The 10,692-nt window shown below is 43.1% G+C and overlaps 1 long non-coding RNA gene across 1 annotated transcript; it reads left to right on the top strand.

The window, feature by feature from the left end:
• The first annotated feature begins 298 nt into the window (after positions 1–298).
• Positions 299–5,376, top strand: LOC127045462 (uncharacterized). Its single transcript, XR_007772736.1, has 2 exons — positions 299–371; positions 5,133–5,376. It is a non-coding gene; the product is annotated as an uncharacterized LOC127045462 (long non-coding RNA).
• The last annotated feature ends 5,316 nt before the right edge of the window (positions 5,377–10,692 follow it).

Raw genomic sequence — 10,692 nt, 5'->3', positions numbered from 1 at the left:
AAATCAATGGGATTTAAGCATTGGTAGAAGTTCTGCACATATTGTGCTCTTGTTTTGTTTTGTTTTGTTTATTTCACTCTACAGCACAGGACTATGGATTTTCCTGACCACCAATTATCCTCCTTTACAAATCATTTGTTGAGCTGAATGCAGAACTTAACCATCTTTGGCTCAGCTCAGTTTGCAACAGATCATATTTTCTGAGATCCCTGGAACTGAAGGAGAGGCAAGCAAACACACTGGAGGTCAGAAGCAAATAGCAAAGTGACTGGTGTGAGAGAGCAGTGGAGTGGATCCAGTTAGGTTGATGTAAATTGCCTTGCATCAACCTATTGTCAACGTATCTACACTCAAATTTCTCTCTGGCCAATGTAAGTGTCCCATGTAAAGCAACACAGTAAAATCTTCTCCTCAAATGGCACTGAGCCATGGTCAATCAACAAATGCCAACACAGTGCGAGTGGAGACACTGCGTGACCTATGTCGATCCTTACAGATCTCCAGCAGCTGTCCCACAATGCCTGACACTGACTGCTCTGGTCACAATTGTGAACTCCACTGCCTGGGGGGATGAAGACCGGAAGCCATCGCCCTCCTTAAAACACCTCTTGCATGTTAGAAATGCCTTTTCCAGCTTGACGAGCACACCTAGCAGCTCTCCCTTGTGTGCTACTGATCATGCTAGCTCCACGTACTAGATGTGCTCCTGCCTGGAGTAGACAGGGGGTTTGGGTTTCCTAGGCCTGTGGGTGATAAGGCTGTGCAGGCACAGCTATAGACCATGTCAAGGTATGATTCCCCACTCTGAACCGTAGCGTCCAAAAGATGGGGTACCTGCATGAACCCCTCTAAGCTTAATTACTAGCTTAGAAATGATAGAGCTGCCACCACCCAAAAATATACTGTTTTGGGACACTTTCTGGCCCCCAAACCCTTCCCTGGGGATCCCCAGACCCAAACCCTTGGATCTCAAAACAAAGGGAAACAAACCATTCCCCTCCTTTCTTCTTCCCAGATTCTCCCCTCCCTGGGTTACACTGGGAGATCACTGTGATTCAAACTCCTTGAATCTTAAAACAGAGAGGAAATTCACCTTCCCCCCATCTTCTCTCCCCCTCCCAGACTCTCCCTGAGAGAGAGACAGTGATCCTAACACAGAGAGAAATCAGGCTTTTCCTCCCCCCCTTGCTCTCCTTTCTTCCACCAATTCCCTGGTGAGACCAGACCCCATCTCCCTGGGGTCTCACACAAGAATAAAAAAAAACAATCAGGTTCATAAAAAGGAAAATCTTTTAATTAAAGAAAGAAAAAAAAAGTAAAAATTATCTCTGTAAAATCACGATGGAAAATGTTACAGGGTCTTTTAGCTTATAGACACCAGAGAGAAGCCTCCCCCCAGCACAAATACAAGTTGCAGCAAACAGAGATACAATCCTTCCAGCAAAACACACATTTGCAAATAAAGAAAACAAACATAAATCTAATTCACTTTCTACCTATTACTTACTATTTGAATAGAAGAGACTTTTTCAGAAGATTGGAGAGTCTGTATACATGTCTGATCCCTCCCAGACCCCAGAGAGAACAAAAAAAACCCCCAAAAAGCACAAACAAAGGCTTCCCTCCACCGAGATTTGAAAGTACTTTGTCTCCTGATTGGTCCTCTGGTCAGGTGTTCCAGGTTTACTGAGCTAGTTAACCCTTTACAGGTAAAAGAGACATTAACCCTTAACCATCTGTTTATGACAGACCAGTTGTAGAAATGTGGACATCTACGAACAGATTGCACAGGGGATGCAGGTGAAAGGGTATGACAGGGATCAACCAGCCCCTGCTTAACAATCTGTCTTCAAAGAAATCCTCATGTCCCCCATTGTTACAGGTCTTCCTGCAGGTCTGCAAATACCAGAGGATCGTTCATCCTGTGTTTGCAACATTCATGAGAATAGTGCAGAGCTGTGAGGGCTCTGTGCTTCTGTAAAACAGCAGACAGTGAAGTTGTGTGGCTTTGTGGGATTTAAGAAAAAGTGTGAAAATGATGGGATATGGATGGGATGGAGAAAATGGCATGTTGAAAACTTAACCCCTAGCTCCCAGAGATCTCTGGGCAAATCATTTCTATCCCACAACACATAGCAACAACTTCCCAGAAGGCTTTGTGCTGGACAACAGCATGTGACACACTGGTATACTTACCCACGGTGCACTGCACTTTGTATTGCCAGAAGTACTCCTGGTGAGTTCATGTAGCGCTAATTCAAGCAGCCAAGTATGCACACGCACAAGCGATACAATACTTTAGGCAACTTTATGCAAATATAATTTGCACTGACCAAAATTTGTAGTGTACACAGGGCCTCAACTGTAATAAATGTAAAGCTCCACACTCAGGAGAGGAACTAAGCAGCACAGCTATAAAAACAAGCATGGAGGAGAGGGATTCAGCTAAGTAGTCACACTCATCATGTTATAATGAATTTCTTTTCATTTATCTCATTAAATATTTTCCTCACAATAATACTTCTTAATGTAATCAGCTTTATAGCTACAGAAGACAAGGTAAGGGACCGGATCGGGGAAGCTGGGAGGGGAGATGTCCATGAGTAGATCTTTAGCTTAAGACATGGCCTGCAGTGACTGTTTGCTATCCATTGCATACCTGTACATTAATAAACTGAGTTAGTAGAAAAATGCATATGTTAAGGCATTAACAAGTGACTGTTTGAACCACATTTAACAAAGAACTTACTGTGCACTTGAAACACTGTGGGGATTTGTCCCCTTTGTTCGCTGTGAACTGGAAGCTCTGTAGGCAAAGCACTACTAGGAATTAGAGCCTATTAGACGTGTTTACACAGCTTGGAAAAACAGCTGCAATTCACCAAAGAATGTAGGCCACACTTACAAGATGGAGGACTCTGACCTAAAAAGCAGTGACTCTGAGAAAGATTAGGAGGTCATGGTGGACAATTAGCTGAACATGAGCTCTCAGTGCAACACTGTGGCCAAAAGGGCTAACTGGATTCTTGCATACACAAACAGAGGAATCTTGAATAGGAGTAGAAAGATTATTTTACCTATCTTTCTGGCACTGGTACGACCATTGCTGGAATATTGTGTCCAGTTCTGGTGATCACAATTCAATAAGGATGTTGATAAATTGAGAGAGTTCAGAGAACAACCATGAGAATGATTAAAGGGTTAGAAAACATGCGTTATATAGTGAAAGACTCAAATAGCTCAATCTATTTAGTTTAACAAAGAGAAGGTTAAGGGGTGATTTAATCACAATCTGTAAGTACCTATGGGGGAACAACAGTTTGATAATTGGCTCTTCAATCTCGCAGACAAAGGTATAACATGATCCAAAGGCTGGAAGATGAAGCTAGACAAATTCCGACTGGCATAAATTTTCAGAAATGAGAGTAGGTAGTTAACCATTGGAACAATTTACCAAGAGATTCTACATCACTGGCAATTTTAAAATCAAGACTGCATATTTTTAAAAAACATTGCTGCAAGGGAGGTTTAGGTTGGACATTAGGAAAAGCTACCTAACTGTCAGGGTGGCTAAGCACTGGAATAAATTGGCTAGGGAGGTTGTGGAATCTCCACCATTAGAGTTTTTTAAGATCAGGTTAGACAAACACTTGTCAGGGATGGTCTAAGTCAGAGGTGGGCAAACTATGTTTCGTGGGCCACATCCAGCCAACTGGACCATTCTGCCTGGCCCTTGAGCTCCTGGCAAGGGAGGCTAGCCCCGGACCCTCCCCTGCTGTCCCTGCTCCCCGTGGTCATGCCGCTACGCAGGCACCGCTCTGGGCGGCAGAGTGACGCGCTCCTGCCAAGCAGAGTGGCAGCATGTCTAGCTCCGGCCAGGTGGTGCAACTGCCAGACATGCTGCTCTGAACAGCATGGTAAGGGGGCCGGGGCCAGGGGGTTGGATAAGGGGTGGAGGTTCTTGGGGCACAGTCAGGGATGGGGAACGGGGGGGGGGGTCGGATAAGCATGGGAGTCCCAAGGGGCCTGTCAGGGGGCAGGGGTGTGGATAGGGATCAGGAGACGGGGAACAGGGGGGGTTGGATAAGCGTGCAGGTCCTGGGGGGCCTGTCAGGGGGTGGGGGTGTGGATACGGGTCAGGGGACAGGGAGCAGGGGGTGTTGGATGGGTGTGGGGTCCCAGGGAGGGCGGTTAGGGGTTGGGGAGTCCCAGGAGGGGGCGGTCAGGGGACAAGGAACAGTGGGGGTTGGATGGGTCAGGGTTTCTGTGGGGGGCAGTCAGGGGGTGGGAAGTGAGAGGAGGAGGATAGGGAGTGGGGGCCAGGTTGTTTGGAGAGGCACAGCCTTCCCTACCCGGCCCTCCATACAGTTTTGCAACCCCAGTGTGGCCCTCGGGCCAAAAAGTTTGCCCACACCTGGTCTAAGTAATACTTAGCCTTGCCATGAGTGCAGGGGACAGGATTAGATGACCTTGAGGTCCCTTCCAGTCCTATGATTCAAGCAGAAATTATTTCAGGTGGCCTGTGTAATACAGGAGGACAGGCCTGTATAATACAGGAGGACAGCTTAAATAATCACCATGGTCCCTTTTGGTCTTGGAATCTATGATTCTATGAATTACATAAATGATAACATAATTTACATTGGGAATTCAGGCTACATGGTTTATTGTAGGAATCTATTGCCATGGGTGGATACCAATTATTGGTGTGAAAGTGGAGGACAGTTTCACTAACTGATAATCATTTACAGTGAATTATGAACAATCTAATGACCATAAATCCTCTTAGGACTGACAGAAAGAACTTGTAGCAGCACTGCTGTGTCATATAAGTTGTACAAATGCAGAAAGGATGTCAGCTCATGAGCATGGGTAGCTATAACATGGATGGTAACTTTCATGGTAACACAGATCCACTTTTTACTATATGATACAGGTGGAGTAGATTGATTCAGACTACTTAATCTTGAGTAAATTGTCTTATGCTCCAAGTGCAGGCTATTTGTTCACCTCAGGAATGTATGTCTTGTTCCATCTATTTTTTCAAATACAGGAAACACAGACATTTTGGCTGACAAATGGGAAATCTCATTCTCCTTTTGTCACTGACTTACCTTGTGTATCTCTTGCAGTATCTGAGCGCAGCGAAGAAGTACGGGATCTTGCTCCAAATCTACACCTGTTATATTTTGAAGGGGAATGACTGGATCAGCTTTCAAGCACCCACTTCCAGAAAGCTGTGTATTTGGGACCATGGTGTTTTTGCCACAGTGTCTTGCTAATCTTCTCTGTATGCTCCTGGATGGCTTGGCCATGCCTTCCCATTGCACCTGGCCTGGATCTGATCTGATATAAATGGAGACTTGTTCAACTTAATTCACTCTGTTTTATTATAGAGGTGGGTCTGAACCAAAACAAACAAACAAACAAAACCACAGGTCCACATACTCCAAACTCTGTGAAAGTTTGGATTCAGATTCTACCGAAGTGGTGCAGGCCCAGTTCCACCCCTGCTTTACTAGATTTAATTGGGAGTTACAGTTTACATGTCTAACTTGCTTAGAGTCCCAGTCAAACCACTGAATTTCCTACAAAAACCAGCAGCTCTAAAGTTAGAAACAAAAGAGACAGTGTGTCTTACAGTAACAAATCAAGTAATAAATCAAATGAGAAATTCCAGATCAGTACTGAATCAATAATCCACATCAGCCGGATCGCCTCTTCTATAGACAGATAAAGAGTTTCCTGCTTAGCTATCTTTGAAATGTATACTTCTCATATGTGGGAGGCACTGTGTTCTACTGAAGTGACCATGGGACAGAAGCCAGAAACTTCTGAGTCCTAATTGCACTTCTGATACTGACTTGTTCTGTAGCCTTGAGCAGATCACTTGACATCTTTGTCTCAGTTTCCACTTCTCTAAAATGGAAATATCAATACCTACTGCACCCTTGTGAAGTAGGTATTACTGATATTTCCATTGTAGAGAAGAGGTTAATGGAAATGGTTAATGTTTGAATAGTGGTGCTTGGAAGATGTCAAACATTATATCAGTGCTAATCAGTATATCTGGTCTGCCTACATAGTGAGCAAACTCAAGGACAGCTGCTAGCACAATATTGTCTATTTCTGCACAAAATGAAACATAAATCATGTTCTCTGTCCTCAAGTTTCCCGTCCAATATTTGTTGCTTCACAGTCTGAAGTACTTAGTAATACGAAACATTTCTATCCTACTTTATTTTATTTTCTGAACAGTATTCTATGTCGAAAAGTGAAGAAACATGACTGAATCTTAATTTTTTAAAAAATCACTTGTGTTACATTCTCCCGGGATCATCTATAGCAAAATGTAATAAGTTTCTCGATATGTGACCTAATTATAATTGTCCTTTTAAGTTTTGTTTCCCATAGGAGCTAAATGTCTATGGTTAAAAATAACATTTGAAACTGCTCCAAGTTTCAATGCAACTTTTTCAATATCATTCAAATTTACCATCTATTTTAAATTTGTTTTAATTTTTCCTCCCTAACTTACAAAAGGCATTAGTTTTATTCTACCACACATCTCCTAGAAATGATATGAGCAGATAAACTAGAGGAGCTAAACAAAATGAAATTACATTACATTTATCTATTTTGTGGTCTCAGGATGATACAGTTACTATTGTAGAAGCAGCTATAGGAGCCCTAAGGCTGGTTCTGTAGCTAAGTGGGTGCCAGGTTCTGAGTTCTATTCCTAGCTCTCCTACAAGCCTTTTTTTGTATTACCTTGTGTAAGTCACTTAATGCCTTTGAGCCAGATCCTCAATGAACAGCTAATGGGAATTAGGCACCTAAATACCTTTGAGGATCTGGCCTTTGTGTCTCAGTTTCCCCACCTGTAGCTGAAGGATAATAATAATATTTACCTACCTGACTAAGCCACTGTGAGGCTAAATTCATTACTGTTTGCCAAGTGCTTTGGGATCAGATGGAACACATTTGAGAAGTACAAAGAATTATTATGCCTGGTCATGTTCAGTTCTTAGCTAAAACAATAACTTAACTTTTACATATGGCCCTTTCCTTCTGATAGAGCCTAACTGAAAAGAAACCCAATTTTAGACATGGGTAACTAAACAGCATCCTGATCAGCCCTTCAATATGGAAATGTTAGTTTTATGCATCAAAGAGCCAACATGAACAGGTAAATAGGAAAGCTGGACATCACACTAAATATTTGAAAATTAGACGCTGTTTGTATGGCTCACTCACCCACCCACCTCGTTCTAAAGCCTTGTAAGTGGTATTACATGGCCACCTTCACGGATACTGAGTAAATGCCATTTTCATGGTTTATTAATCTATGAGGTGAGGGGAAGATACAATTCCACTTTAAATCTAATCAAGAAACTCAATTTATAATTGTCTAGCTATGCTGCTGGGAAGGTCTGAAAGACTTAATTGCCACAGTATACAAAGGGAATTTACTGGGAAAAATAGATCTGAGCAAGTCTTAAAGTGGTTTCAAAGACATGCCATGCTTGCCATCGCCTAACAATGGAATTTCACTACTTTGTAAAGAAAGCTAAAGGCTTGAGCAGCTTATTTAAATACATTTATAATGCCAGTGGGGCAGAGAGGTGCTTTTAAACAGGAGAGAGCAGATCCAGAGTGGAAACTTAGGAAACATAGTCTGATTTGACCAGCTGGAAAGTGCTGAGTGACTACCTCAGCAGACTGCGGGGTTAATCAGACTGACATCACTCTGGCAAATGACAATGTTTAATAGTCTAGAGAGAAAACAAAAATAAAAGCATGCAATTTACAATGATGACAACCCCATGTGTTCAAAAATCATGAATCAGGCTCCCCAAAATCATGAGACTTGCTTAAAAATCAAGATTTTTTTAAAAAATGCATTTAGGGTCTCATTGCTGCAGGAGACGAGGCTTTAAGAAAAAAACACCAAATATCACAAGACTCACAATACTACTGAGACAGTTAGTGACTCTGGATTTTCCACTCTGAAATGCTCAAAACCCATATTACCAGTGCACATGCACCTATCCCATGCATGTGCATTATGCACCATTGCAAATAACACTCTGCCCTGAAAGAAGCATGATGCTTATTGGAAAAAACCTTGGAGTGGGGCCAGAGTGGATGCTGCACTCTTTAGCCAAAACTTCCAAAAGTGACTGGTAATTTTGGGTGCCTAACTTATTACACCTTGGAGAGGCCTGATTTCCAGAGGGTACTTGCTCTAAAAGATCAGGCCCCCTTTAAGGTGCCAAAATTGCTAGTCACTTTTGAAAATCTTGGCTTCTGTTTGCAGAGTGGAGAGTACTATTTCAGACTCAGCCCTGTCATCACCTGCTCACTGGTGATCCACTGACCTCAGAACAACCTTCTTCTTTTTGGCTGGATCTGAGAACCTACCTGACTTCCTGCATTTGCAACATGCCTGCCAGAGGAAGCCACAGAAAAGCCTCCTGAATGTGGAAGAAAGCTCAGAGGAGAGGGCTAAAAAGTTGGAGCTCTCCAACAAGGATGTGAAAAGTCTGAGGGAATAAAGACACAAATACTGTGTAGGAAAATCTGTCCCTAATGGATGAAAATATTCTTACTCTTGTGCTGTGATGAGATCCAGTGGAGTTAAGTGACGAGGCAGATATCTGGAGTAAAGGAGGTGATCTCAGCTCCAGTTTATCAGTTTCTGACTTTGGATAAGATATTGAACTAAGGCTCCTTCTACCTGTCTCTAATGAATATCTAGGTGGAAGTTAAAGATCTCCTGGCACTTTTTAAAAAGAGCTGAGGATAACCCCAAGGGTTCTGGAAAGCATATCTTCTTTCAGTAAAACTTTTTCAAATATCCCAGAGGCTGTGTATGTTGTAATGGAGCACATAATGCTCACCATATTTTTATATCACTACGCTACTACTTCCAGTGTCTACCTCTTTATTGTAAGATTGTTTGGAATACCATGTATAGAAAAGGTATTATTTAAATCCAAATTTGACTCTGTTTTGGAATCATGTGAACGCATGGTGGTGTTTTGCTGCAAATTGAGAATGTCAAGTTCTCAGGGGGTATTGCATGGTCCCTTGCTTCACTGCTGAGCAGTGTGCATCTTGGGATTGTTTTCACTGTGAATTGTGGGAAGCCAGGTGGGTTCAAATGTTTTTAAAAGCTTTCATGTTTCTGTTGTATCCAGCAGTGCTTCCTTTCTGGGCAGGCTCATGCCATTTTCAAATTGCTGTCTGCCAGCACAGACCCTACAATGCCCTGCTCCACTATGGTGATAAGCACAAATGTGCAGATACTGCTTGAGCTGTATTACAGCAGTCAAAGCCGGAAAACTTCAGCATTGGATTTCTCCTGTTAGACCACCAAATGGATGATGCTGGCATAGGAGAACATTCTACAGCAGCAGTGCAGCTCCTCCAGCAGCATGGGATACTCTGCATTGGTAGCAGCAGGACAAGGAGGAAGAGTAGGACAATGCTGAGCTGTTGGAACAAGAGGACTGGTTCCTGGCTCACCTACACAGCATTCAGCACCATTTCTGGGCCCAGGAAACCTGCATGGAGTGGTGAGAGAGGATTGTTCTGAAGACCGGGGACAACCAGCGGTTGTGAAAGAACTTCAGGACAGGAAGTGCTACCTTGTTTGAGATCGATGCAGGACTGACTTGGGAGTTTCAGCAACAGTGTCCTAACATGTGGTGCTCAATACCCATGGAGAAATAGGTCACCATTGCATCAAGAAACTGGCTACCCCAACCTGCTGCCAGTCTGTAGTCAATGAATTTGACATGGGGAGATCAATTTTTGGGGCCATTCCATTCTCATGCAGGTCAGCTAAGCCATTGGTAAGATACTGCTAAACTGGTTCATAAAGCTGGGTAATGTTCAGAAGATTGATGGCTTTGCACATATGGGATTCCCAAACTGTACTTGGGCTACTGATGGAATCCACATACCTATCACTGCCCCCCTTATCCTCACTCCCCACTGCTTCTCTGCCAGGGCACAGAATTTATACACAGAAAAGGGTACTTTGCCTTGGTGCTCTGTGAACTGGTTGACCATCACGGGGGAAGGGATGGGGACAGAGTGTGGTTTACAGACATAAATACAGGGTGGTCTGCAAGGGTCCTCGATGTTAGGATCTTTTGGAACTCGTTTCTATTTAAATTAATGGAGAAAGAATGGTTGCCCCCAAAGACTACTGTGGACATTAATGTTGTGGAGGTTGTTCCAATTATTCTGGGACACCCAGCTTATTCTCTCATGCCCCAGCTAATGAAGCCATATACAGGTTGCTTGGGCAGAAGGAACAAATGATTTAACTGTTGCCTGAGCAGTTGCAGAATGTTGGTCAAGTGTGCATTTGGCACTGTTTATGGAATAGGATGGCAGCGTCACAAAAAAACCCAAACATTCTGACCATTATAACTGCATGTTGCATTCTGCAGAATATTTATGAGAATAAAGGAGAAAGCCTTATGGATGGGTGGGAAGCAGAGGTGCAGAGACTTGCTCAGTGGTTTGAGCAGCCAGATAGGCGTCCCATAGAAAATGCTCAAACCTGGGGGAATGCTGTCACGGAAGCCTATTGTTCATATTTTGAATCTCATGCCTGAACATGTTAGCCTGTGGAGTGGAGTGTTGGGATAGCTACATTGCGAGCAGTGATGTAGT

The sequence above is a fragment of the Gopherus flavomarginatus genome, chromosome 2, assembly GCF_025201925.1.
Source record: "Gopherus flavomarginatus isolate rGopFla2 chromosome 2, rGopFla2.mat.asm, whole genome shotgun sequence".
NCBI lineage: Eukaryota > Metazoa > Chordata > Testudines > Testudinidae > Gopherus > Gopherus flavomarginatus.
This window is presented reverse-complemented; position numbering and strand designations above follow the sequence as displayed.